The sequence below is a fragment of the Panthera pardus genome, unplaced genomic scaffold (genome assembly GCF_024362965.1).
Source record: "Panthera pardus isolate Hobbes unplaced genomic scaffold, ASM2436296v1 HiC_scaffold_8, whole genome shotgun sequence".
In the NCBI taxonomy this organism is placed as follows: Eukaryota; Metazoa; Chordata; class Mammalia; order Carnivora; family Felidae; genus Panthera; species Panthera pardus.
The window spans coordinates 74,987,678-75,013,635 of record NW_026527013.1 but is presented as its reverse complement, the minus strand read 5'-3'; the positions used below and the strand labels follow the sequence as shown (position 1 = coordinate 75,013,635).

Genomic DNA, 25,958 nt, shown 5'->3' with positions numbered 1-25,958 from the left:
GTGGCGCACGAAAGGGCCCGCTTCAGATGTCGAAGAGAAATGACAGGTGCCCAGGTGGCACCCCTTGAGAAAACTTTGACCTCCTCTCCATGCCCCCACCAAAAGCTGGGGATTAATGGATGGAGAATAGGGGTGGAAGATCACTACATACCATCTGAATCATCCATCCACCTGACCTCTGCCCGGAGTCAGTAAGTTACCCTGAGTAAAGCTTTGTGAAAACGGTATGGGGTGGCTTGCTTTGTTTTTCGGTCTTTTTGTTTGTTTTAAATTTTTTTTAAGGTTTATTTTTGAGATAGAAAGAGACAGAGGGTGAGCAGGAGAGTGGCAGAGAGAGAGGGAGACGCAGAATCCAAAGCAGGATCCAGGCTCTCAGCTTTTGGCAAAGAGCTGACTCAGGGTTCGAACCCACAAACTGAGATGGAGACCTGAGCCACAGTTGGACATTTAACCCACTGAGCCACTCAGGCGCCCCTTCATTTTTCAGTCTTAAAGGGCATTCTCAGTCTGGAGGACACTTTCCTGGCCCGCCTCCACCCTCCAACTACAGTTACAGCTCAAATTTCTAAATCAAATAGCTTCTAGTAGTTTCTAATACCCAGCAGTCTCTCTAACATAATTACATGTCTTAGTGGTTATATTTGGACAGTCTCTACAAGTGTTATTTGTAGAGTTTTCTCTCCAAATAGCTGAGTCTTCTATCTATTTTTAGTTGCTTTCTTAATTTAAATTCAGGACAAAAGCCAGCAGCCAGTGTCCTGCTGCAGTATACAGTTTAAGAATGACTTCTAATTATTTGTTGGCTTCTGTAAAGGAAAAAAAAAACCCAAAACCTTGGGAAGCATCCCTTATCCAGATTAATTGGAACCAGATGAGAACCATATAATAATCCTCATTCCCCACATCCTTCACTTGGGAGAGGGGCTAGCAGGTGACCACTGGAAAATATCCTTCTGAGTTAGAAGGAGATGATAAGCAAGGCAGACAATAGCTGTGGAAGCGTCTGAGCATCAGTAGAAGTGGGGAGAGTCTAACGCTGACCCTTGGCACTGGGGAGTTGAGTAAACGAGCAAAGGCATTGAAGCCAGAAGACCCCCAGGTTGGGGAAGGTGGACAGATCTCTTCTTTCAGAATCTGTCTGCTCATCTCTGAGAGGGATTAATAATCTTACTTTTCCAGAGTTGGCCAGGAGTGCAGAGAGAGAGAGAGAGAGAGAGAGAGAGAGAGAGAGAGAGAGAGAAAGAGAGGGAGGGAGGGAGGGAGGGAGGTGTGGTGGCTGGAGCGAGCAGACCCCAATCATTGTTGTTTGTATCTCAGGCTACAACATGTCAGTATCGTGGAACATCAGCCTGTTCCCTGCAGACATAGGTGGACCTATTTTCTGAGCAGACTGGTGTCCCCAAAATTCCTTCTGAGGCATGGCCCATATGTTCTGTGGTTGATTTCTTTTTTTTATTTGAAAATGTAAACATACATTTGGGCACCGTCACCACATTACCACAGCCGTACTGTTTACCTCGTTTGCTGAACACAAGCTGTGCGTTTCGGTGCTCATCTGGTCCCCTTGGCTTGGGGGATGACTTTCATGCCACTTAGAAATGGTTGACATTTAAATCTTAGCAGAAACTATTGGCACACTTTCAGGTTACTTCTGGAAAATTGATTTAAATCCAGTTGTGTGTGTGTGTGTGTGTGTGTGTGTGTATGTGTTTTCCCCACTGAAAGGAATCTGAAGACACTATTAACAGTGGCTGCTTCTTGGTGACAGGGACATGGTGGGGGGGAAGGGGGTGTGACTGACAGCCTCTAAGATGATGCCACCTCCTGGTTCTTAAACCCCCTTCTCTTTCGTGTAGGCTGCTCTTACTGACTTGTCTCTAATGTATAGAATTCAGAAGTGGTGGATGTCACTTCCAGGATGAGGTTCTAGAAAGACCAGCTTCCATCTTGGATTTCTTTTGGCCTCTCAGTCTGCTCACTTGGAGGGGAGCTGGTTATTATTTGTGAGCTGCCCGATGCACAGTCTCAGGTGGCAAGGAACCGAGGGGCGCCAGCATCCAACAGCCCATGAGGAGCTGGGGCCATCGGTCCATTGTCCATGAGGGAGCAAATCCCGCCCACAAGTGAGCATGCTCCCAAGGAGCACGGAGCTTCCTGCGTGGAGCAGTTACAGGAGACTGAAGTCCAGTCGATGGCGGGAGCTGTAGAGCACCAGCTGCTCAGTGCCTAGATTTCCGACCCACAGGAACAGGGTAAGTGTCTTGTTTCGAAAGCTGCCTCATTTGGGGTTAATTTGTTATGCAGCAATAGATGACTTATACAGGAAGAGAAGATGGAGAAGAATTATACGAAGCAGGTTTACCTTTTATTTTATGCCTTCTGTACTGTATGAATTTTCAATTTGTATATGTGTATTTGTATTGAACATACTGGCAACAGTGGCTATTTAGGCAGGTAGGTTATGGCAAATCCCGTAAACTGGCTCACTCAACCCAAACTCGAACACCCTCTATTGCCTTCTTGTACTATAGAAGCTGGAAATCTTTTTTGGGTTGTTGTTGTTGTTGTTGTTGTTTTTAAGTAAACCTACATTTCCCAGACCCTCTTGCAGCTGGAGATCCATATGTGACCTAGTTTTCACTAAGCAGACATACGGCCTGTATAAAACTAAGAAGAAAAAAAAATTGTAAATTTTTGTAATTTGCAAATGCAAATTGAGGCCCCTTCTGGCAAATTTGTGGGTGGAAATGCCTCTTCTGCACTAACTGGCAGAGGTTCTGTGGTCTAGGTGTAGCTTAGACTCGAACCCTTAGCATCACAAGTGCCAAGCAATAGGGACAATGGAGTTTCCAGGAGAACAGCTCTAATAGAAGAGTCAGGCATTGTTTGATGCCATTGTTCCTGGTGGGTTACATCCAAGATAAGGATTAAATTCACTTTAACCCTTCTTTCTCCTCTCCCCCTGGCTTTTCCAACTGCTTATTACCAAAAGAAAAGCTAAATATAATGGATCTTCAAACCTTAAATAATACACATAAAACTCGCCTTTTTTGGTTCAGTCACCTTTATCTTGACTTCCTTTAAGCTCCCCATAAAACCGTTTTCTCCAACTTTCTTCACTGTTGGCTTCACTGAGACACTTTTGAGAGTGAAAGAGGCATTACTAATAATTACCCTGGAGCAAAGGTGTAATCAAGTGGACCTTTGGTCATGCCATCGAGATGGGGTTATATTCCCACGAAATCACTGCACCTGACCTGGAAAATATATTTAGTTTACTTTTTTTAAGTTTATGTGGGAGAGGGTACACATGTACAGAGGAGGGGCAGAGAGAGAGAGGAAGAAACAATCTCAAGCAGTTCCACGTTGTCAGCCCCACGCAGGGCTTGAACTCAGGAGCCTCGAGGTCACGATGTGAGCCAAGATCAAGAGACACCTAACTGACTGAGCCACCCAGACCCCCTATTTCTACTAATAAAAATATAAGATCAAAATTGAATTACGTAATCTTTCTCTCACCAAGTTAAAATCCAAAGAAAAACGTAGGAAGTATGCAAAATGTTAGCATTGGTTACTTCCAGATGGTGAGATGATGGGCAATTTTTATTTCCTTTTTTTTTTTATGTTTGTTTTTGAGAGAGACAGCACATGAGTGGGGGAGGGCAGAGAGAGAGGACAATATACAGAATCTGAAGCAGGCTCCAGGCTCTGAGCTGTCAGCACAGAGCCCGACGTGGGGCTCAAACCCACAGACCGTGAGAGCATGACCTGAGCCACCCAGGTGCCCCTATATCCTATTTTTCTATTTTCCATGCTTTCCTAATTTTCTCCATTATGAGGGTATTATTTTTAAACTAGGAAATTTGCTGGAAAATTAAAAAAAAAAAAACCTTCCTTACAACCTAAGTGAACAAAAATATTAACAATAGTTTAGAAAACCTGGTATTCAGAAACCAGGTGTTTTTCTCTAAAAACTCCTCAGATTATAAAAAGTAACTAATAGATCACTTTAATCTTGACCAAGCTGAAGGAGGAGTCCTGTACAGGGTGTGACGGGAAAGGGGGAAGCCCAGGGATTTTCTAAGGTCCTACTAAGAATCCCCAATTTGGAGGATGGAGATTAGATATCTGGAAAAACTGAGGGAGAAAATGGGGTTGGGCCAGTCCCTCAGCACAGAATGACCTTGCAAGGCAGGATGGAGAAGTAGCCAACGCCATGTGCCATGTTTCATTTTACAGACCCTGGCCCTCTAAGAGTCCAGATCTGTGGTTGGCTCCCCACTATTTTAATAGATGCATATAAAGAATATGTAAGGAGGTGCCTGGGTGGCGTTGGTTAAGCGTCCAACTTGGCTCAGGTCACGTTCTCCTTGTTGGTGAGTTCGAGTCTGCATCGGGCTTTGGGCTGACAGCTCAGAGCCTGTTTTGGATCTTCTGTCCCCTCTCTCTCTTCCCCTCCCCTCTTTCTCTCTCTCTCTAAAATAAACATTAAAAGTTTATTGTGAAACAAAGTTCCCAGAGTGCCTACTTTCATTCCCAATGCAGCACTCCTCTGGAAAGATGAACTGGGCCCAGTAGGACATCTCACCAAGTTGTAAGACCCCAAGGAGAAGTGTCCTGGCTGGGGTCTCAACGGTGGAGAGCCAATGTGTGCATAATTTGGTGTTGCTGCCTCGAGTAGAGGACAGAGAACAAATGAAACAGGAATATATACTTAAAACAATTTTCTGAAAGTATTTTTTTCTAAAATAAGTCCAGGCCATCTTCTTCAGCTTGGAAAAAACAAACCTTTACAGTGGGTGGACAATGCTGTGATGATATTCCAGTGAATTTGCTCAACTACAAGGTTAAGGTCTGAATCGCATAACTATGCACATGGCCTGTTAAGTTTAAAACCAAAGATAAATGCGGGCATCTTTTAAGTGGCCTGAAATCCTCATAGGTCTTGGAGCAGCTTTCCCAGCAGTGCCTCTCTGTCGGTCTGTAGGGTGCCAGCTTCACCACTGGGCATCTTCTTAGAAGATCAACTCCCAGAGCCCTACCCTCAGTTTTCCGGAGGTGGGGTCCAGAACTGTGTTTCTGTTGGTTCGTTTTTAAACTGTGTTTATTTTGGGGGTGCCTGGGTGGCTCAGTGGGTTGAGTATCTGACTTCGGCTCGGGTCATGATCTCGCAGTTCGTGGGTTCAAGCCCCACGTCGGGCTCTATGCTGACAGCTCGGAGACTGGAGCCTACTGTGGAATCTCTGTCTTCCTCTCTCTCTGTCCCTCCCCTGCTCACGCTTTCTCTCTCTCTCTCTCTCTCTCTCTCTCAAAAATAAACATTAAAAAAAATAAAGTGTTTATTTTGAGAGAGCGCAGGCAGGAGGGGCAGAGAGAAAGAAAGAGAGAGAGAGAGAAGGAGAATCCCAAGCAGGCTCAGCATTGTCAGTGCACAGCCCAGTGCGGGGCTCAAACTCACAAACCACCGAGATCATTTCCGGAGCCAAAATCATGAGTCAGACATATAACTGACTGAGCCACCCAGGCACCCCAGAAATGTGTTTTTAATAAACCCTCCAGGTGACTCTGATGCATGGTAGAGTGTGTGAAACTCTGCTCTGGGGGTGTGGTTTTTTGTTCGTGTTGTATGTTTTTTGGATACATTGTAATTCCTGAATTCTGCACCATGCTAAGTTGCCATTTACACAGAAAGGTAACAGCACCATCTCTTCTTTGTATGGACTCAGGACATAGGTTTCTCGTGAGTATTTGAAATGAGAAATTGAGTGAAGAAAATTGGTTTCAAACTTGATATAAGAGCAGCTCATGTAGGACAAAGAGACACTTTAAGATTAGCAATAACAAGGGGCGCCTGGGTGTCTCCATTGGTTAAATGTCAAACTTCGACTCAGGTCATGATCTCACGATTCATAAGCTCGAGCCCCACGTCAAGCTCTGTGCCGACAGCTCAGAGCCTGGAACCTGCTTCAGATTCTGTCTCCCCTGCTCTCTCTGTTTCAAAAATAAACATTAAAAGATTAGCAATAGCAAGAAGGGACAGTAAGCCTTCTTGGTGGGACGGAGGACCCCAGGGGCCAGTCACCTGAAGGGAGCTGTAATTCTGGCAGACCTAGAATGGAGCTATTGCTTGAGACCCAGGGGGAGTTGGTGTTTGAGATCCTGCTGGAGCTGGACAGAGAGAAAGCAAGAAATACTGTTTCCCAGTACTCCATCCTTTTCATTCTGTGCCATTCTCTCCCGTTGGCCAAACCTGGCTGAAAACCAGCTGACTCAATCTGGTAAAATCTCTTGCAGAGGAAAGGCCCTCTATGGATCAGAGTTAGTAGAAGGGTGAGGAAGAAATCTGAGGGTCAGCAGGCCCGGGACTGGTACAGACTGGTCTTCATCCAGTAGACCAAATGATAAAGCAGAATAACGGGGGTCGGGGTTGCCTGGGAGGCTCAGCCGGTTAAGCATAGGACTTTGGTGCATGTCATGATCCCACATGCTTGTGAGTTCGAGCCCCACATCTGGCTGTCTGCTGTCAGCACAGAGCCCGCTTCGGATCTTCTGTCCACCACCCTGCACCTCCCCCACTCGTGAGAACTCTCTTTCTGTCTCAAACATTAAAAGCTTATTAAAAAGAATAACCAAGAAGCCGCATAAAAAGTCTGTAGCAGGGTCTTCATGAACTTTGATCAGTGACGTCACACAGGGCTTCATGCTTAAAAGTCCCACGGAGTTTCACGCTCAACTGTTGCCATTTCAAAATTCTCGACTTTGGAACAAAGAGCTCTATGTGTTCATTTTGAATGGGGCCCTACAAATTATGTAGCTGGTCTTGATGGACCGTAAACATTCCATTATTTAAACTTAGAATAATCATGTTTATAATACAGAGTGTAGGTGTTATACCTATTTACAGAAAAACCTCATGATGTTAAAAATAACAATTATGGGGGCGCCTGGATGGCTCAGTCGGTTAAGCGTCTGACTTCAGCTCAGGTCATGATCTCACGGTTCACGAGTTCGAGCCCCACATTGGGCTCTGTGCTGACAGCTCAGAGCCTGGAGCCTGCTTCGGATTCTATGTCTCCCTCTCTCTCTCTGTCATTCCCCTGCTGGCTCTCTGTCTCTCAAAAATGAAAATAAATAAGTAAATAAAAATAACAATCATGGGCAAAAGTCCTAGTATATCCCAACAGAAACATGGAGCTGATATCAGAAGGCAGTCTAAGAGGGTGAATTTCCTTACCTTCCATAGGGAGAAGTAAAGAGAATTTGCTCTGCTTCTGAGGTTGAGTGAAGTTGACTTTAAGTAACATACCTAAATATGAATATTTTAAGTTGAAATAAGATCATTCTTAATAATTTCAGACTGCGAGAGGGAGAAAAGCAAGATGGACTCCCGGAAAACACAGGCCGTGTAGCGGGGATGGGCAATCAATGTGCGCTCACACAAATATCCATGAAATTGTAGTAATACCACGTAGAAGTGGCATTTACTCACGTATTGGATCACAGATCGAAGCCAATGAACTAATGTCTAGTAGAGGGACCATTAAAACAGGTCATTAAAACATGTCTACAAGAGATGCTTTTAAAACCAGAGTGGTCAAAATTTTAAGTAAAAGCATAGGCACAATAGGTCAGGGAATTGCAAACAAAAGCATGGGTCATAAGATTACCACCAAGTTAAAGTTAAGCAAAGAATTTGAAACATGCCGAAGAGTCACTTTACGTGGCTGGGTCAAGAAGTTCCAGAAGGTCCTAAGTGCCAAGAACCTATAGCATTGAAATGTCATGCAGATGGTTCTCTTTTTAAAATACGTTCATGAAAAAATTTGTGAAAATGTAACCCGCCATTCTGGACCGTCTTTTAAGTTACAAAGGAAATTTGTTCCAAGACCTCTAAAGTATGGTAAACATCCTAACTATACCTGGCCTTCTAGATCTGTGCCATCCATTACGGTAGCCACTAATCAGACATGAGCTTGGGAGTGATTGAAAATGTGCTGGCCTGAAGGGAGACTCAAAGTGTAAAATAAATAGCTTTTTTTTTTTTTTTTAGCAAAAAAATTATTTATTTTTAATTATTTTTATTAGAGATCTCTAATAAATGAAATACTTATTTTTTTATGAGAGATCTCTAATAAATGAATTACTTATTTTTTATTAGAGACCTCTAATAAAAAATAAGTATTCCCCCCCCCCACCAGCGGGGAAGAGGGGCAGAGGGGGGAGAGAGAATCCCAAGCATGCTCTGCACGTAGCACAGAGCCTGAGAGGGGGCTCAATCCCCCAGCCCTGGGATCATGACCTGAGTTGAAATCAAGAGTCGGATGCTCAACTGACTAAGCACCCAGGGACCCCTAAGAGTAGCTTTCTAAGTCTTTTTATAAAAAATGCATCCCATATTAAAAATTTTAATATGCATTGTATGTTGAAATGATGTATACATCAGGCCAAAGAAAATACATTAATTTAATTTGTTTTTACCTTGATGTAGCTGCTAAAACTTAAAATTGAGCTGAGTGGCTTGTATGCTGTTCAACTGGACACTACTCCTCTACATGATCATCTTTCTTAATATGATTTTGACATAATTCATCTAATTTTGCTTTGTTTTCATGATAAATGCCTAGTTGAAGCTAAGGATTTGCTGCTTTAAGTATACCTGGTGAATTTTTCCTTTATTGTGATAGGATTTATTATTAGCACCAACCCATTTATGTTCCCATGTCTCAATTATTTTTATAAAATAAGGTCAAAATACAATTAATATTGCAAATAACTGCAGAAGACAAAATACCAACAGTAGCAAAAGTGAACTGTTGGCTGGCTGACGTATGAAAACAAGAAAAGTAACGCTAAGATATCACCTCACATCTGTGAGAATGGCTGAAATCAACACAACAGATGTTGGCAAAGATGTGGAGAAAAGGGAACACTCTTGCATTGTTGGTAGGAATGCACACCGGTGTCACCACTCTAGAGAACAGTATGGAGATTGCTCAAAAAAATTAAAAATAGAAATACCATATGATCTAGTACTTTAAGTACTGGGTATTTACCCAAAGAAAACATTAATTCAAAAAGATACATGCAATTGTGTTTATTGCAACATGATTTTCATTCGCCAGACTATGGAAGCAACCCAAGTGTCTATCAACTGATGAATGGATAAAGATGTGGGGTGTGTGTGTGTGTGAGATGGAATATTACTTGGCCATTTTTTAAAAAGCATAAAATCTTGCCACTTGCAACAATATAGATGGATCTAGAGAGTATAATGCTCAGTGAAATAAGTCAGAGAAGGCAAATACCATATGATTTTACTCCTATGTAAATTGAATAAACACACAAACAAACAAACAAAAAAAAAACCCAAAATAGACTCTCAACTACAGAGAACAAACTGATGGTTACCAGAGGGGAGGCAAGTGGGGGGATGGGAGAAATCAGTGAAGGAGACTCTCAACTACAGAGAACAAACTGATGGTTACCAGAGGGGAGGCGGGTGGGGGGATGGGAGAAATCAGTGAAGGAGATTAAGAGTACGCTTATGATGAGCATTGAGTAATGTACAGAATTGTCAAATCATTATAGAAACTAATATAACACTTAACTATACTGGAATTAAAGTTTTTTAGTTTATTTTTTTAAATATCCCTTCATATTTTTCAAAGAGCATATGTTTTATTTATTTTTGAGAGCGAGCAAGTGGGCGGGGGGGGGGGGGGTAGAGAGAGGTGGGGACAGAGGATCTGAAGTGGGCTCTATACTTTAGCAGAGAGCCCAGTATGGGGCTCGAACTCACGAACCGTGAGATCATGACCTGAACTGAAATGGGACACTCCATCGAGTGAGCCCCCCCAGGTGCTCCTGGAATTAAAATTTTAAAAACTTAGATTTTGAGGAAGCTCACAATCTGATCTGGCATATCAGAGTGGATGGAGAGGAATCAGTAATCATTTAAAAATGTATAGAAGTTCAACTTCTATGAAAATCAAATGTAAAAATATCAGGGTTACCTTTAAGATAAAAATTGCTGAAAATCTATTACAACCTAATCATAGAGATGTAAATCTCTTTCCATCATTGACAGATTATACAAATTATTACAGCTGAGGGGCGCCTGGGTGGCTCAGTCGGTTGAGCGTCTGACTTTGGCTCAGGTCATGATCTCACAGTCCGTGAGTTCGAGCCCTGCATCGGGCTCTGTGCTGACAGCTCAGAGCCTGGAGCCCATTTCAGATTCTGTGTCTCCCTCTCTCTCTGCCCCTCCCCTGTTCATGCTCTGTCTCTCTCTGTCTCAAAAATAAACATTAAAAAAATTTTTTTTAAATAAAAAAAATTATTACAGCTGAATAATATAATTAATAAATACATATATATTCTATCCTTTATTTTGAAAATATGCCTCCTTTAAGAAAACTTATTAGCTAATCTTCTGATTGGGTCCAAAGAGTCAACACTGTAGAAATGTCACCTCTTCCCAAATGTATCAAGAAATTAAATGCAGTCACAAACAAAAGTTATTTTTGTGATTTAATGAAATATACTTTTTAATGTTTATTTTTGAGAGAGAGCGAGTGAGCACAAGAGCACGAGCAGGGGAGGGGCAGAGAGGATCCAAAATGGGCTCTGAGCTGACAGCAGTGAGCCCAATACAGGACTTGAACTCATGACCTGTGAGATGAAGTCAGACACCCAAATGACTGAGCCACCCGGGTGCCCTAGTGAAATAATTTAAAAGGTCATATGAAAGAATGTGTAAGAGAATAGCTGGGAGAAAATCTAGAGATAAAAAAAATCAGGTAGATTTTACCCTGAACATGAAAACATATGAAAATGTAGTGATTATAATAGGTAAAGGATGAGACAGTGAATGAATCACAGGACACCAGCTTAGGAGGAGGGTTATTTGTAAATTACTCATGAAAAACAAAGCTTAATGCCTACTTCCTTAAAGCAAACAAAGTTCCAAAATGGATCAAGGTATGTGTTATAAAAAATGAAATTACTGGAGTGCCTGCATGGCTCAGTTAAGTGTCCAACTCATTTCTGCTCAAGTCATGATCTCACAGTTCCTGAGATTGAGTCCTGCCTGGGGCTCTGTGCTGACAGTGCAGAGCCTGCTTGGGACTCTCTCCTTCCACCCTTCTCCCAGCTCTTGCATGCACTCTTTCAAAAAAAAAAAAAAAAGAGAGAGAGAGAGATCACCATATATATATAAATAAGGACTTACATTGCATTATTTTTATAGTTTGTGTTTTATGACTTGTTTACACATGTCTTTAATCCACGTAGGATCTAGTCTATCTCCGTGATAGCTCTCCCTGTTATTAGAACCTTATAATGTATTCTAAGCTGCTAGGGACAGTTTGTCCTCACTACTTTCTTTTTTCAAACATTCTCTGCATAGTCTCACAGGCTTATTCTTCTATATTCATTTTAGAATTTTCATCTAGTGTTCCCAATAATCTTTTGGGATCTCACCTGGTGTTGTGTTAAATATACAGACTATTGTGGGAAGGGTTGATCTTAATAATTTTGAGACTTCCTATCCAGAAATCCAAGAGGTCTCCATCTATTCAATTATTCAGAAGTCTCTATACTAATCTCTTGCATTTCTTTTTACATCTGCGTGCAAGTATCTTATAGTTTAAGTTACTATTATAGTTTCGTTTTTTCCTTGTAGTTTAATTGTAGATGCTCAGGTTAATTACACTCCTCAGTTTGTTGCTCTGCACCAGCTTCTTGCTCATTTTTGTGCTGATGTGTTTATTCCTTAGTTATTAGTCACTGTACCACTGGCGTGTGTACATTTCATGGGACCAGACAGTGCTCTCCAGCATGGCTGCCTCCCTCCAGCTGTCCCGCCCTCCTGATGTCCCCCTGTCCCACTCTGCCATGTACACTCTAGCAGATGCCTCTGCGCGGAATGTGGGTTCTCTTTCTCTGAAGTTCCTTTTTCTCCAGGATCTTGAGTCCTCAATTCCTAGCTGACTGGGTAGCCCTGAACTCCAGTGTTGATCTCAGCTGTCCAGTGTCGGACTGCATTAGGTCTCTGTGCCCTGTACTGTGAATTAGCAAACGCTCTGTGGATGAAAACTCCAGCTCCCCTCCTTGAGTTTCCCTTCTCTTTTCTAAGTCCTGAGTATGTTGCTGCCCTCCGATGTCTTCAAACTGTTTTGTCAGGAGGTCTCCGGGTTGTTGTTGCTTTCTGGCTTTTATTGTTGGATAACTCAGAGATGAGGCGCTCTGCATAGCTCAAGTGCAAGGCCCTCTGGTTAGCTTTTAATTAGTTAAACTGCACTGTATCCTTTCACTGGGGGCGGGAGGGGGGAATCACAATTGTGCTCACATTTTTATCAAGTGGGAAATTTAAGTTAAGGAAATTCTCCTAAACCATGAAGCCCAGATAGTGTGTCAAGATTGCATAACCGGGCAGACATCTGTTTTAAGAACTCAGGATTTTGGAGGATATTTCTTAATTGAAAGTCTAGCCTTGTGGGATGGGTTTCTACCCTCTTCTCCCCAGAGCAGATCCACTTTTCTGTCCATGGTCCTGGCAGCGACTAAAGCTTAGATGACAGGGGCCTCCGTTCTGAAACTCAAGATGAAGAAAGGGACACTCTTTTCTACATAATACTCACAGAAACTATACGTAGGGGGTGATCATGAAAAACTGAATTATCTCTTAGGTAGCCAGCTCCCCTCCATTCCCTGGATCTGGGGGGATTCCCCCTCCATTCTGGCTAAACCAAGTGGAAGCAAATTCGCTGACAGCTTCTGTCAGAAGCTGTGCTCACGCCCTCAGAGTGTGGGTGGTAGACATCTGGCTAAAATGACTCTGGGGCCAGGGAAGAGTGAGGGTGAGGAGGCTTTCCCTGCTAAGTATGATAGGTGGCCATGCCTGTGACCCTGAAGGGATTAGCTTTAGCAAATATTCTGGAAATTTTACTGCTATAAAACCAATTGTTGGACCTGGGAAGACAAATTGGAGTAGAGAAATGTGTCCATATTTCCTCACCATATTTCCAGCCGGGGCTGGAAGAAGCAAACTGGATTCTAAGAAAAGGACTGTGTGCACCTTCTGTATTCTATATATACCTAGCTTGCTTTCGTGACCACGGGGCTTCAGGCATCCTGGGTCCCAATGAGACCATCTCCTGGGTGCATGTGATTGGCAGGCTACAGAGTTTTTCAGTCTGTCTCATGAAGACAGGCTTTCCTTTCCCCAAATGGGGAGCTGTGTAAATGTGGAGAGAATGTGCAGGAGATTTGCAGCAATTAGATGTCTGCTGGAGTAGTATTTGCCATCAGAAATTTCCAGGGAGTCCTGAGTGTCCAGTCTTTGAGACCGAGAGGGAGAGAAGGAGAGAGAGAGCGTGACGGAGAGAGAGAATCCCAAGCATCTTCCATGCTTGGCACGGAGCCTGATGCAGGGCTTGATCCCATGACCTTAGCTGAAATCAAGAGTCGGATGCTCAGTCGACTGAGCCACCCAGGCACTCCCTGTCAGTTACCTTTCCAAAGAATATGGGTCTTTTAGGGAACCATGCTTATTATACTTTCTTTTGTTGCTGTTCTTAAAGTTATTCTTAGAAAGTTAGTAGTGGGTACATCATCTTTGATTTTTCACACTCTTACTAAATAAACAACTAATAACTTATATATGCTTGGGGAAGAAAATCTGGCCGCTCATCAGAGACATGGAATACTGAATTTTTTTAAACATTTTTTTCCCCTCTGGATGCCTGGGAGGCTCAGTTTTATAATATAGCTGTTTATTAGGATGCATTTGTTTCAGAACCATATCAATATACAAACTGTGGAGGATGACAAGATTACTTTTCACATTGCTTACAAAGTTATTCAGTAACCATTGGGTTGCTTTCTTTTTTTTTTAATGTTTGTTTTTGAGAGAGAGAGAGACAATGTGAGTGGGGAAGGAGCACAGAGAGAGGGAGACACAGAATCTGAAGCAGGCTCCAGGCTTTGAGTGGTCAGCACAGAGCCCGACGTGGGGCTTGAACTTATGAATCCTGAGATCATGACCTGAGCCAAAGTTGGATGCTTAACCAACTGAGCCACCCAGGCATCCCCATTGAGTTGCTTTCTTTTTTTTTTTTAAATAATTAATTTATTATTAAAAAAAATTATATCCAAGTTAGTTAGCATATAGTGCAACAATGATTTCAGGGGTAGATTTCCTTATGCCCCTTACCCATCTGGCCCATCCCCCCCTCCCACAACCCCTCCAGCAACCCTCAGTTTGTTCTCCATATTTGTGAGTCTCTTTTATTTTGTCCCCCTCCCTGTTTTTATATTATTTTTGCTTCCCTTCCCTTGTGTTCATCTGTTCTGTGTCTTAAAGTCCTCGTATGAGTGAAATCATGTGATATTTGTCTTTCTCTAATTTCGCATAGAGTAATACATTGTAGTTCCATACATGTAGTTGCAAACAGCAAGATTTTATTCTTTTTGATTGCTGAGTAATACTCTATTGTATATATATACCACATCTTCTTTATCCATTCATCTATCATTGGACACTTGGGCTCTTTCCATACTTTGGCTATTGTTAATAGCACTGCTATAAACATTGTGGTGTGTGTGCCCCTTCGAAACAACACACCTGTATCCCTTGGATAAATACCTAGTAGTGCAATTGCTGGGTCGTAGGGTAGTTCTATTTTTAATTTTTTGAGAAACCTCCATACTGTTTTCCAGAAGGGCTGCACCAGTTTTCATTCCCACCAGCAGCGCAAAAGGGTTCCTCTTTTTCCACATCCTCGCCGACATCTGTTGTTGCCTGAATTGTTAATGTTAGCCATTCTGACAGGTGTAAGGTGGTATCTCATTGTGGTTTTGATCTGTATTTCCCTGATGATGTGTGATGTGGAGCATTTTTTCATGTGTCAGTTGGCCATCTGGATGTCTTCCTTGGAGAAGTGTCTATTTGCCCATGTCTTTTGCCCATTTCTTCACTGGATTATTTGTTTTTTGGGTGTTGAGTTTGAGTTCTTTATAGATTTTGGATACTAACCCTTTATCTGATATGTCGTTTGCAAATATATTCTCCCATTCTGTCGGTTGCCTTTTAGTTTTGCTGATTGTTTCCTTCGCTGTGCAGAAGCCTTTATTTAGATGAGGTCCCAGTAGTTCATTTTGCTTTTGTTTCCCTTGAGTCTGGAGACGTGTTGAGTAAGAAGTTGCTTTGGACGAGATCAGAGAGGTTTTTGCCTGCTTTCTCCTTGAGGATTTTGATGGCTTCCTGTCTTACATTGAGGTCTTTCATCCATTTTGAGTTTATTTTTGTGTCTGGTGTAAGAAAGTGGTCCAGGTTCATTTTTCTGCCTGTTGCTGTCCAGTTTTCCCAGAACCACTTGCTGAAGAGACTGTCTTTATTCCATTGGATATTCTTTCCTGCTTTGTCGAAGATTAGTTGGCCATATGTTTATGGGTCCATTTCTGGGTTCTCTATCTGTTCCATTGATCTGAGTGTCTGTTTTGTGCTAGTACCATACTGTCTTGATGATTACAGCTTTGTAGTATAGCTTTAAGTCCGGGATTGTGATGCCTCCTACTTTGGTTTTCTTTTTCAAGATTGCTTTGGCTATTCGGGGTCTTTTCTGGTTCCATACAAATTTTAGGATTGTTTGTCCTAGTTCTGTGAAGAATGCTCGTGTTATTTTGATAGGGATTGCATTGAATATGTAGATTGCTTTGGGTAGTATTGACATTTTAACAATATTTGTTCTTCCTATCCACGAACATGGAATCTTTTTCCATTTCTTTGTGTCTTCTTCAATTTCTTTCATAAACTTTTTATAGTTTTCAGTGTATAGATTTTTCATCTCTTTGTTAGAGATTTATTCCTAACATTCCTTTGTTAGAGATTTATTATTCATCTCTTTTGTTAGATTTATTCCTAGGTATTTTATGGGTTTTGGTGCAATTGTAAATGGGATTGATTCCTTGATTTCTCTTTCTGATGCTTCATTGTTGGCACATAGGAATGCAACCAATTTCTGTGCATTGATTTTATATCCTGCCACTTTGCTGAATTCATGGATCAGTTCTAGCAGTTTTTTGGTGGAATATTTTGGGTTTTACATATATAGTATCATGTCATCTGTGAAGAGTGAAAATTTGACCTCCTACTGGCCCACTTGGATGCCTTTTGTTTCTTTGTGTTGTCTGATTGCAGAGGCTAAGACTTCCAATACTATGTTGTATAACGGTGGCGAGAGTGGACATCCCTGTCTTGTTCCTGACCTTAGGGGAAAGCTCTCAGTTTTTCCCCATTGAGGATGATATTAAGGTTGGGTCATTTATATATGGATTTTATGATATTGAAGTATGATCTTTCTATCCCTACTTTCTTGAGGATTTTTATCAAGAAAGGATGTTGTATTTTGTCAAATGTTTTCTCTGCATCTGTTGAGAGGATCATATGGTTCTTGACCTTTCTTTTATTGATGTGATGTATCACAGTGATTATTTTGCAGATATTGAACCAGCCCTGCATCCCAGGTATAAATCCCACTTGGTCGTGTATTGTTGGATCTAGTTGGCTAGTATCTTGCTGAGGATTCTTGCATCTGTATTCATCAGGAAAAATGGCCTACAGTTCTCCTGTTTAGTGGGGTCTTTTTCTGGTTTTGGAATCAAGGTAATGCTGGCTTCATAGAATGAGTTTGGAAGTTTTCCTTTCATTTCTATTTTTTGGAATAGCTTCAAGAGAATAGGTGTTAACTCTTCCTTAAATGTTTGGTAGAATTCCCCTGGAAAGCCATCTGGCCCTGGACTCTTGTTTTTTGGGAGATTTTTGATTACTAATTCTATTTCCTTACTGGTGATGGGTCTGTTAGAATTTTCTATTTCTTCCTGTTTCAGTTTTGGTAGTGTATATGTTTCTAGGAATTTGTCCATTTCTTCCAGATTGCCCATTTTATTGGCATATACTTGCTCATAATATTCTCTTATTATTGTTTTTATTTCCACTGTGTTGGTTGTGATCTCTCCTCTTTCATTCTTGATTTTATTTATTTGGGTCCTTTCCTTTTTCTTTTTGATCAAACTGGCTAGGGGTTTATCAATTTCATTAATTCTTTCAAAGAACCAGCTTCTGGTTTCATTTATCTGTTCTATTGTGGGTTTTTGTTTTTGTTTTTGTTTTTTGGGTTTTTTTGGTTTTAATAGCACTGATTTCTGCTCTAATCTTTATTATTTCCTGTCTTCTGCTTGTTTTGGGTTTTGGTTGTTCTTTTTCCAGCTCTTTAAGGTGTAAAGTCAGGTTGTGTATCTGTGACCTTCCTTCCTTCTTTAAGAAGGCCCGTATTGCTCAATGGAGTATTACTCGGCAATCAAAAGGAATGAAATCTTGCCATTTGCAACTACGTGGATGGAACTGGTGGATGCTAAGTGAAAGGAGTCAGCCAGAGAAAGAGAAAAATCATATGACTTCACTCATATGAGGACTTGAAGAGACAAAACAGATGAACATAAGGGAAGGGAAACAAAAATAATATAAAAACAGGGAGGGGGACAAAACAGAAGAGACTCACAAATATGGAGAACAAACTGAGGGTTGCTGGAGGGGTTGTGGGAGGGGGGATGGGCTAAATGGGTAAGGGGCATTAAGGAATCTACTCCTGAAATCATTGTTTCACTATATGCTAACTAATTTGGATGTAAATTTTAAAAAAGAAAAAATTAAATTAAAAATAAATAAAGCGTCCCTGGGTGGCTCAGTCAGTTGAAAGAAAGAAAGAAAGAAAGAAAGAAAGAAAGAAAGAAAGAAAGAAAGAAAGCCTGTATTGCTGTATACTTTCTTCTTAGGACCACGTTTGCTGCAACTCAGAGGTTTTGGGTTGTGGTGTTATCATTTTCATTGGCTTCTATGTACTTTTTAATTCCCTCTTTAACTTCTTGGCTAGCCCACTCATTCTTTAGTAGGATGTTCTTTAGTAGGATGTTCTCCAAATATTTGTTACCTTTCCAATTTTTTTCTTGTGGTTGACTTTGAGTTTCATAGCGTTGTGGTCTGAAAATATGCACGTATGATCTCGATCGTTTTGTACTTGTTGAGGCCTGATTTGTGTCCCAGTGTGTGGTCTATTCTGGAGAACATTCCATGTGCACTGGAGAAGAATGTATATTCCACTGCTTTAGGATGAAATGTTCTGAATGTATCTGTTAAGTCCATCTGGTCCAGTGTGGAGTTGCTTTCTTATGTTAGGTATGACGCTGGAAGGCAAGAATGTAGAAATTAGTGAAAAGCAGCACCAGATTTCCAGGGCACACTGCTGTGTGAGGGATAAGGCTATGGAAAAGTGTACAGCAATGGGGAAGGGCCATGAAAGAAGTCACTGGAAAACAGTCTTGTGCTTGGGCTCCAAAGCCAGGTGGATTGAGCCTCCGTTGTTTTGTCCAAAAAAGGAGAGCACGAAGTACCTCACTGGGATGTTGCTGTGCATACATGAGATGGTGTGTGCAGACTCCTTGTGCACTGCCTGGTGCGGGACGGGCAGTCTGGGCTTGAAGCTGAAAATAAAAGCTAGGATTAGCATCATTCACCAACTCTTCTTAGGGAAAAGGAGCTTTCTTGGAAGAGTAGATGATTAGGCTGTGAATTAGAAGTGGGAAGAATTTTGGGGTGCCCAGGTGGTTCAGTCAGTTAAGCGTCCGACTTTGGCTCAGGTCACGATCTCACGGCTCATGAGTTCAAGCCCCGCATCGGGCTCTGTGCTGACAGCTGGGAGCCTGGACCCTTCTTCAGATTTTTTGTCTCCCTCTCTCTGCCCCTTTCCAGCTCACACTCTGTCTCTCTCCCAAAAATAAAATAAACATTAAAAAAAATTTTTTTTTAAGTGGGAAGAATTTCACCAAGCAAAATAGGAGGCCAGGTCATTCTGCAGCAAGGACTACAGAGGGCAAAATAATGAGATGTTCCACGTAAAGGAGGGTGCTCAAAGCACAGAGAAGTGTGAGGGTGGCCCAGTCGTGCAGAAAATTGCTAAGGAACTTGAATTTTTATTCTTCAAATTAATGAGCCCCAAACTAAGGTGTGGGACCTCTTAGAAGTTACCTCAAATGATTCATTTACTGGTTTGCTGGAATATAGAATTAGAAGTTTTGTATTTTAAAAATTTCATTCTTTAAAATTTTTACAGGTTGCATGTTTGATGAACGTCCAGGTTTTGTATAGTAGCACATCGATGCAGTTTATAAATGGACCTATATTGCGGGGGCTCTAAAAACCGTAGGCACGTAGGGGTGTGTGCACACAAATGTTGTGAGACGTGGTGAGGGGTTCTAGGCAGGAAAATGATGTGTGCAGCTCTAGTTTTCTGATGGACCTTTAAGAGAACAGGAGGAGCACAGATAGAGCGTGACAGAGATAACGGCAGGGCCAAGAGGGAGGAGTCTGCAATAGCCCAGCTTTATTTCCAGATCCCCAACAGGCTAATCTTGGAATCTTTGTGATTCACGAACAAGAAGAGGAACGTCTCTGGAATGTCCATGAAATCCCCAAATCATAAACCATTCTGTTTTTCTTGAAAACAAATTCTATTTATGTTTTTAAATAACGAGTGACCATAATAAGTGGTAAATATTTTTTCTGTGATGGGGTTATTTACTTGCTCTTGATTTTCTGCTATAAAGATATAGCAACATGTGAATAGTTGTTTTTCTTTATTGCTGAGAAATATATTGTAACAAGAGGACATAGGTAATATATGTAAAATAATATGTAATATATGTAAAAATGATCTCCACCTAATACATCTGATGATAAAAAATGTAAGATGGGAATACGGACACAAAAGTCAACTGAAAATCATCTTAAAACACTTGAAATGCCATATTTAGTATTTATCCATTTGCCCACTTTTTATTTTTTAAAACCTTTTTTTTAATGTTTGCTTATTTTGAAACAGAGAGAGAGAACGGGGGAGAGACAGAGAGAGGAAGAGGAGAGAGAATTCCAAGCAGGCTCTATGCTGTCAGTGCAGAGCCCAACGTGGGGCTCAAACTCATGAACCGTGAGATCACGACCTGAGTTGAAATTAGGAGTCAGGTGCTTAAGTGACTGGGCCACCCAGACTCCCCATTTGCCCACTTTTTAAATTGTAGTTGACATGCAGGGTTCTATTAGTGTCAGCCAGTTGTCCATTCTTTAAGTGAAAACTTTAAAACCACACAGCACCAATTCCCCTGTTGTACAGTCTTGATCCTCATTTCATGACGGCTGTCCCAGAACCAGAAAATTTTCTTCCATTTCGCGTTGACATTAGTTGAATTTTTAACAGTGCGTCCAAAACCATCTTCAAATTGGGCATTAAGGTCGCTGGCTGCTTCACATAAGCTTATTCCCTTTTACTGATGAAAACATTTCGTCTCTTTGCCCTGGCTTGGGATTTGCTATCAAACGTATAATCTGTGTTGCTCTGCTGATTCAGTTTTCCATCGGTTTCTAATTCCCCACTGGAGTATTCCGCAACAGCGTTCCTATTTTCTTCTGTTTGTATTTCTTCTGTCAAAGTAACCTATAGCATGTAAACACTGGAAAACTGTGAACACGACTGGGGAGTGTTCAAATAACAGACGTGTGGATCTCTTAGCAAGGTTGATGCCACTAGACAGAATCATGTGTTGAAGTTCCAGAATTTAGGGACTTATTCTGCTTCTTAAACGTGTTACTTCTTGGAATCCCACTCACAGGATTTATATGAAATAGACCGTGTGTATAAATTTATTACCATTGTTTCCGCGAATGGCTCCTTGTCAGCAGACCATACCTCAGACACGCTTGTAACATGGCAACAGCTGCGAGTCAGACTGTGTGATTAGATGGTGAACTTCCCTGCTCCATGCTCCAGCCCCGGTGCCTGAAAATGCCGTCCTTAGCATTCGATTCCCTCATCAGCGTTTCCTGCCCTTGACGTCAGTGGATTCCCTTGAAACCGTAACATCTCTGTGTTGACTGTGAAGCTGTGAGTGTCACTGCATTCTTTTTTTTTTTTCCATTTTTCCTAATTTCTTGACTAGTTTTTTCCCCCTCAGGATTTGTGACCACAGATTTTGCAGCCAGTATAGAGAAGGAATTCCTGAATGGAAACGCTAAGTCCAAGTACAAAGTCACAAAGAACTGAACTAGAGAGAAGGGCTGGATCTGAGCATCTCTGAGAGGTATGAGGCAAGAGCATTTAGCCTCTGCTAGGAACGTAAAGAGCAAGGGGCGCCTGGGTGGCTCAGTTGGTGAAACACCTGACTCTTGATTTCAGCTCAGGTCACGGTCTCACGGTTTGCGGGATCGAGCCCCGTGTAGGGCTCCGTGCCATCAGTGGGGAGGCTGCTTGGGATTCTCTCTCTCTCTCTCTCGCCCCTCCTCTGGTCCTTCATTTTCTCACTCTCCAAACAAAGAAGTAATCATTAAAAAAAAAATGTGAAGAGTAAGAAAGAGACTGCTCCAGAATGACTAGAATAATCTATTTCTGTACAGACAAGGCTATCTGTCCTAGGCAATGCTCAAGAGAAATGTGATTAATTAATGTCCTGGTCATCTATTTCTGTGTCACTAATCATCCCCAAACTTAGCAGCCTTCAATAGGGAAATGCGAATCAAAACCACAATGAGATATCAGTCCACATCCGTTAGGGTGGCTATCATAAAAAAAACAAACAGAAAATAAAAAGTGTTGGCAAGGATGTGGAGAAATTGGAACACTTGTGTATTGTTGGTGGGACTGTAAAAAATAAAGACTACCACATGATCCATCAATACCGCTTTGGGATCTATAACGACTTAAAGTAGGGACTTGACCAGATACTTTCACACCCATGTTTATAACTGCATTATTCATAACAGCCAAAAGGTGGAAACAACCTAAATGTCTCTTGATAAATGAATGGATAAATAAAATGTGGTGTAAACATGGAATGGAATAACATCCAACGTTAAAAAGGAAGAAAATTCCGAAACATGCGACAAAATAGATAGACCTTGAGGACCTTGTGCTAAGTGAAATTAGCCAGTCACGAAAGGACAGCAACTGTAGGATCCCACTTATATGAAGTACCCAGAGTCATCAGACTACAGAGACTGATAGTAAGATGGCAGTTCCCTGGGGCTGGGGGCAGTGGGGAGTTGCTGTTTAATGGGTGCACAGTTTCGAACGGGAGGATAAAAAAGTTCTAGCATTGGATGGTCGTGATGGTTGCACAACAGGTGAATGTACTTAATGCCACGGAACCGAGTGCTTAAATGTACTAAATGGCTAAATGTTCTCTCACCAGTGATGTTTGCGAACATGAACATAATCTGTGATCAGCGGAGCTGGTGTAGAAAGTCCATAGGCTTGGAAAAGTCTGGGAAGCCTTTTGGAATCTAGAAATGTTATGTTTATTTTACCACACTCACACAAAAGAGAGCAAACTGCTGTTCTTGACCAGAGTGATGACCCAGCAGTGGGGCGCAGTCACGGCCTGTGTCAGTCCCAAGTGACGAACAAGAATTTGTAGATGCAGCTTGGGTTCCCAGTGCAGGTTTCTCCTAAGTGCCGGAGGGGGAAGTGTGTCTTGGGCTGGCTGTGCAAGCTGGACAGGCCATTTCCCCATCTGGAACAAGAGGCTGGGATGGGGTGGCCTTCCAGGAACCTCCAGGGCTCCCTTGCGCCCTCCGAGGGGACAGGCCATCATGAGAGGAGAGGTCAGGCTCTAAACTCTTCTGGATTTGAACCGCAGACTGCCAGCTCCCAGGTTGGGTGGCCTTCGTAGCATTCTTTAATTGTGTCACACCCACCATCTTTTTTTTTTAAATGTTTTTATTTATTTTTGACACAGAGAGAGACAGAGCATGAGCAGGGGAGGGGCAGAGAAAGAGGGAGACACAGAATCCAAAGCAGGCTTCAGGCTCTGAGCTGTCAGCACAGAGCCCGACGCAGGGCTCAACCCCATGAACTCTAGGAGATCATGACCTGAGCTGAAGTCGGATGCTTAACCGACTGAGCCACCCAGGCGCCCCAACACCCACCATCTTTAATAGGATGTTTGTGAAGTTTAAGTGACAAAACGTATGTGTAATGCTTAACATACATTTAGGTCTACAACCTAATAATTGCTTAAGAAGTATAATTCTCACTACTTAAAAAAAAAAAAAAAAAAAAAGAAGAAACCTAGCGGCTCAAAACAACAGCAATCATTTTATTATCTCTGATGGTACCGGGAGTTGCCTGGGGTCAGCAAGGCCTTTCTCATTTGGGATTGCATTTGGGGGTGGCTGGGGTAGAAGTCACCATGAAGCCTTCCTCACTTACATGCATGATGGGTGATACTGGCTATCTGCTGGGACCTTGGCTGGGGTTGTCACCTGGACCACTTATTCAGAGCCTCTTCATGCACGTGGCCGGGGCTTGTGCAGAGCACGGTAAGGTAGAGGTCTAAGAGAGCAACGTGGAAATGCATGATATTTTTATGACCTAGCCTTGGCCCCCTCTGCCACCCTCTAGTGGTGGAGGCAGTTATATTGTAAGGAAAGTATGTGAGAGACACAGTGATAGCCATTGTAAAAACTTTTACTAGTGGTTCTTTTTTTCCTTCCTCTGTTTTTTAAAAAAAAAAATTTAAAAATGTTTATTTTTATGAGAGAGACAGAGTGTGAGTGTAGGAGGGGCAGAGAGAGAGGGAGACACAGAATCTGAAGCAGGTTCCAGGCTTGGAGCTGTCAGCACAGAGCCCGACACAGGACTCAGATCCACAAACTGTGAGATCATGACCTGAGACAAAGTCAGACGCTTAACCGACAGAGCCACCCTGGCGCCCCTCCTTCCTCTATTTTTAAGTCCCCTCATTCATGAAGTGCTTGAAGAAGGCAGAGAACCGGTGGTTTTCCCAGATCACAAATTGTCGCAAGGATGGCACTGGAGACCATTCCTGTCCTCTGTGTATTTCCGTGTGCCTGTGTCTTATCTGTCAGTGGTGGTGACGTGTACGTGAGAGGAGACCCCACAAATGGACAGAACAGCTTAGCGTTTCTGCAGCGGGAGCAAACTAAAGACCTTAGATACACGCACACCCTTCCATATGCTGAGACCAAGCGCTGCCGTGAATATTCTCCTGAAAATCATTGCAAAATGGTCTTCCCTCCAACATTCTTATTTATGATCAACATATTGGAATGAACATTTTCTTCCCCTCTCCTGTTCATCTTTCTGGATCTTCTGTAGATTTCTTTTGAGAAGAGAAGATCACGGTCCATATCGTGATGTTGTCTGGTGGATGAAATTTTCTAGATCATCTTCTTTAAAAGAATATTTGCTTTTTCAAATATAGCTGAAAATTAAAATAATTTTTTATCACCAATCCTAGTAATTTTCCCAGCGCTGGTCACAAGATACACAGATTGAGAAAATAAAATCATGCCTTCCCAAAGAAGGCAAGCCAAGTTTTGCCGCCTCCTTAAAAAAAAAGTACATCACCCACAAACCTGGTGATATGGCAGATCCACAGCTTGAGTTGGCTCTGAGAAAATGCCATAGAAGATTCACCAAGTCACAGTGGTACCTACACATATCCAAACAATAGCTGATGGAAGTATTTGCGTGTGGTGTCATTAATCCACCAACCAGTGGCACTCGACACAGAGTTCTTCCCAGGTCAGGATGAACTTGGCATTGAACTGTTGTTGGACGAACGAGCACGACCGTTTTTACTTCATGGTCAAGTAAAACACTGAGGGTCCTACTAGATATGACAAGATGGAAAACCATAAGGAGTATTTACTTTTGAGGAGAAGTAGACCCTCTTTACTGCTGAAAGGAAACTGAGGACTGTCGGAATACTGTCGTGCTACTGCTGAGCCTTTAAAATTTTGTATGTTTCGGGGTGCCTGGGTGGCTCAGTCGGTTAAGCGTCTGACTTCAGCTCGGGTCACAATCTCACGGTCTGTGAGTTCGAGCCCCACGTCAGGCTCTGAGCTGATGGCCCGGAGCCTGCTTCCGATTCTGTGTCTCCCTCTCTCTCTGCCCCTCCCCCGTTCATGCTCTGTCTCTCTCTGTCTCAAAAATAAATAAACGTTAAAAAAAAAATTAAAAAAAAATTTTGTATATTTCGGGGTGCTTGGGTGGCTCAGTCAGTTAAGCGTCCGACTTCAGCTCAGGTCACGCGATCTCACGGTCCGTGAGTTCAAGCCCCGCGTCGGGCTCTGGGCTGATGGCCCAGAGCCTGGAGCCTGCTTCCGATTCTGTGTCTCCCTCTCTCTCTGCCCCTCCCCCGTTCATGATCTGTCTCTCTCTGTCTCAAAAATAAATAAACGTTAAAAAAAAATTAAAAAAAAAATTTTGTATATTTCTTAGTCATCCAAGTAATATATAAATACATTCCTTTTTGTTTTGTTTTTATACATCTATTTTGAGGGAAAGACAGAGACAGAGAGAGACAGAAAGAGAATCCCAAGCAGGCTCCGCACTGTCAGCGCAGAGCCCAACACGGGGCTCGAACTCATGAACCCTGAGACCATGACCTGAGCTGAAATCAAGAGTCGGATGCTTAACCGACTGAGCCACCTGGGCACCCCGATATATAAATACATTCTTATACAAAGAATATAGACAGACAAGGCCAAAAGATTGCCTTCCTAGTTATTTCCCCAGTGCCCCTCTCCACCTGAGAGGCAACTTCTTGCTGTTATTTCTGGCCATTTACCACTTCTACACCTACCTAAAAAACACGATTGCTTTGCTTTATTGTACACGGGTGGAACCATTCTGTATGTACTGCTTTGTACCTTGTTTATTTACGCTTTATAATGTGTCCCAGAGATTGGTCTACTTTAGAGATTGCTCTGTTTAAGTGCCAGGGCTGTTCTCTAGAATTCCAGAACACGAACCATGGATCAGGCAGGCCTTTACTGATGGACATTCACAGTGACCATCACTGATCGTGCTTTTTTGTGCACAAGT

The 25,958-nt window shown here is 42.2% G+C and overlaps 1 long non-coding RNA gene across 3 annotated transcripts in view; it reads left to right on the top strand.

Moving 5' to 3' along the window:
* LOC109268028 (uncharacterized) overlaps positions 1–25,958 on the top strand; it is a 101,926-nt gene that overhangs the window by 57,396 nt on the left and 18,572 nt on the right. For all 3 annotated transcript variants that reach the window (XR_008420556.1, XR_008420555.1, XR_008420554.1), the window contains exon 2: positions 21,064–21,189. This is a non-coding gene — a long non-coding RNA (uncharacterized LOC109268028). The remainder of the gene's footprint in view (positions 1–21,063; positions 21,190–25,958) is intronic.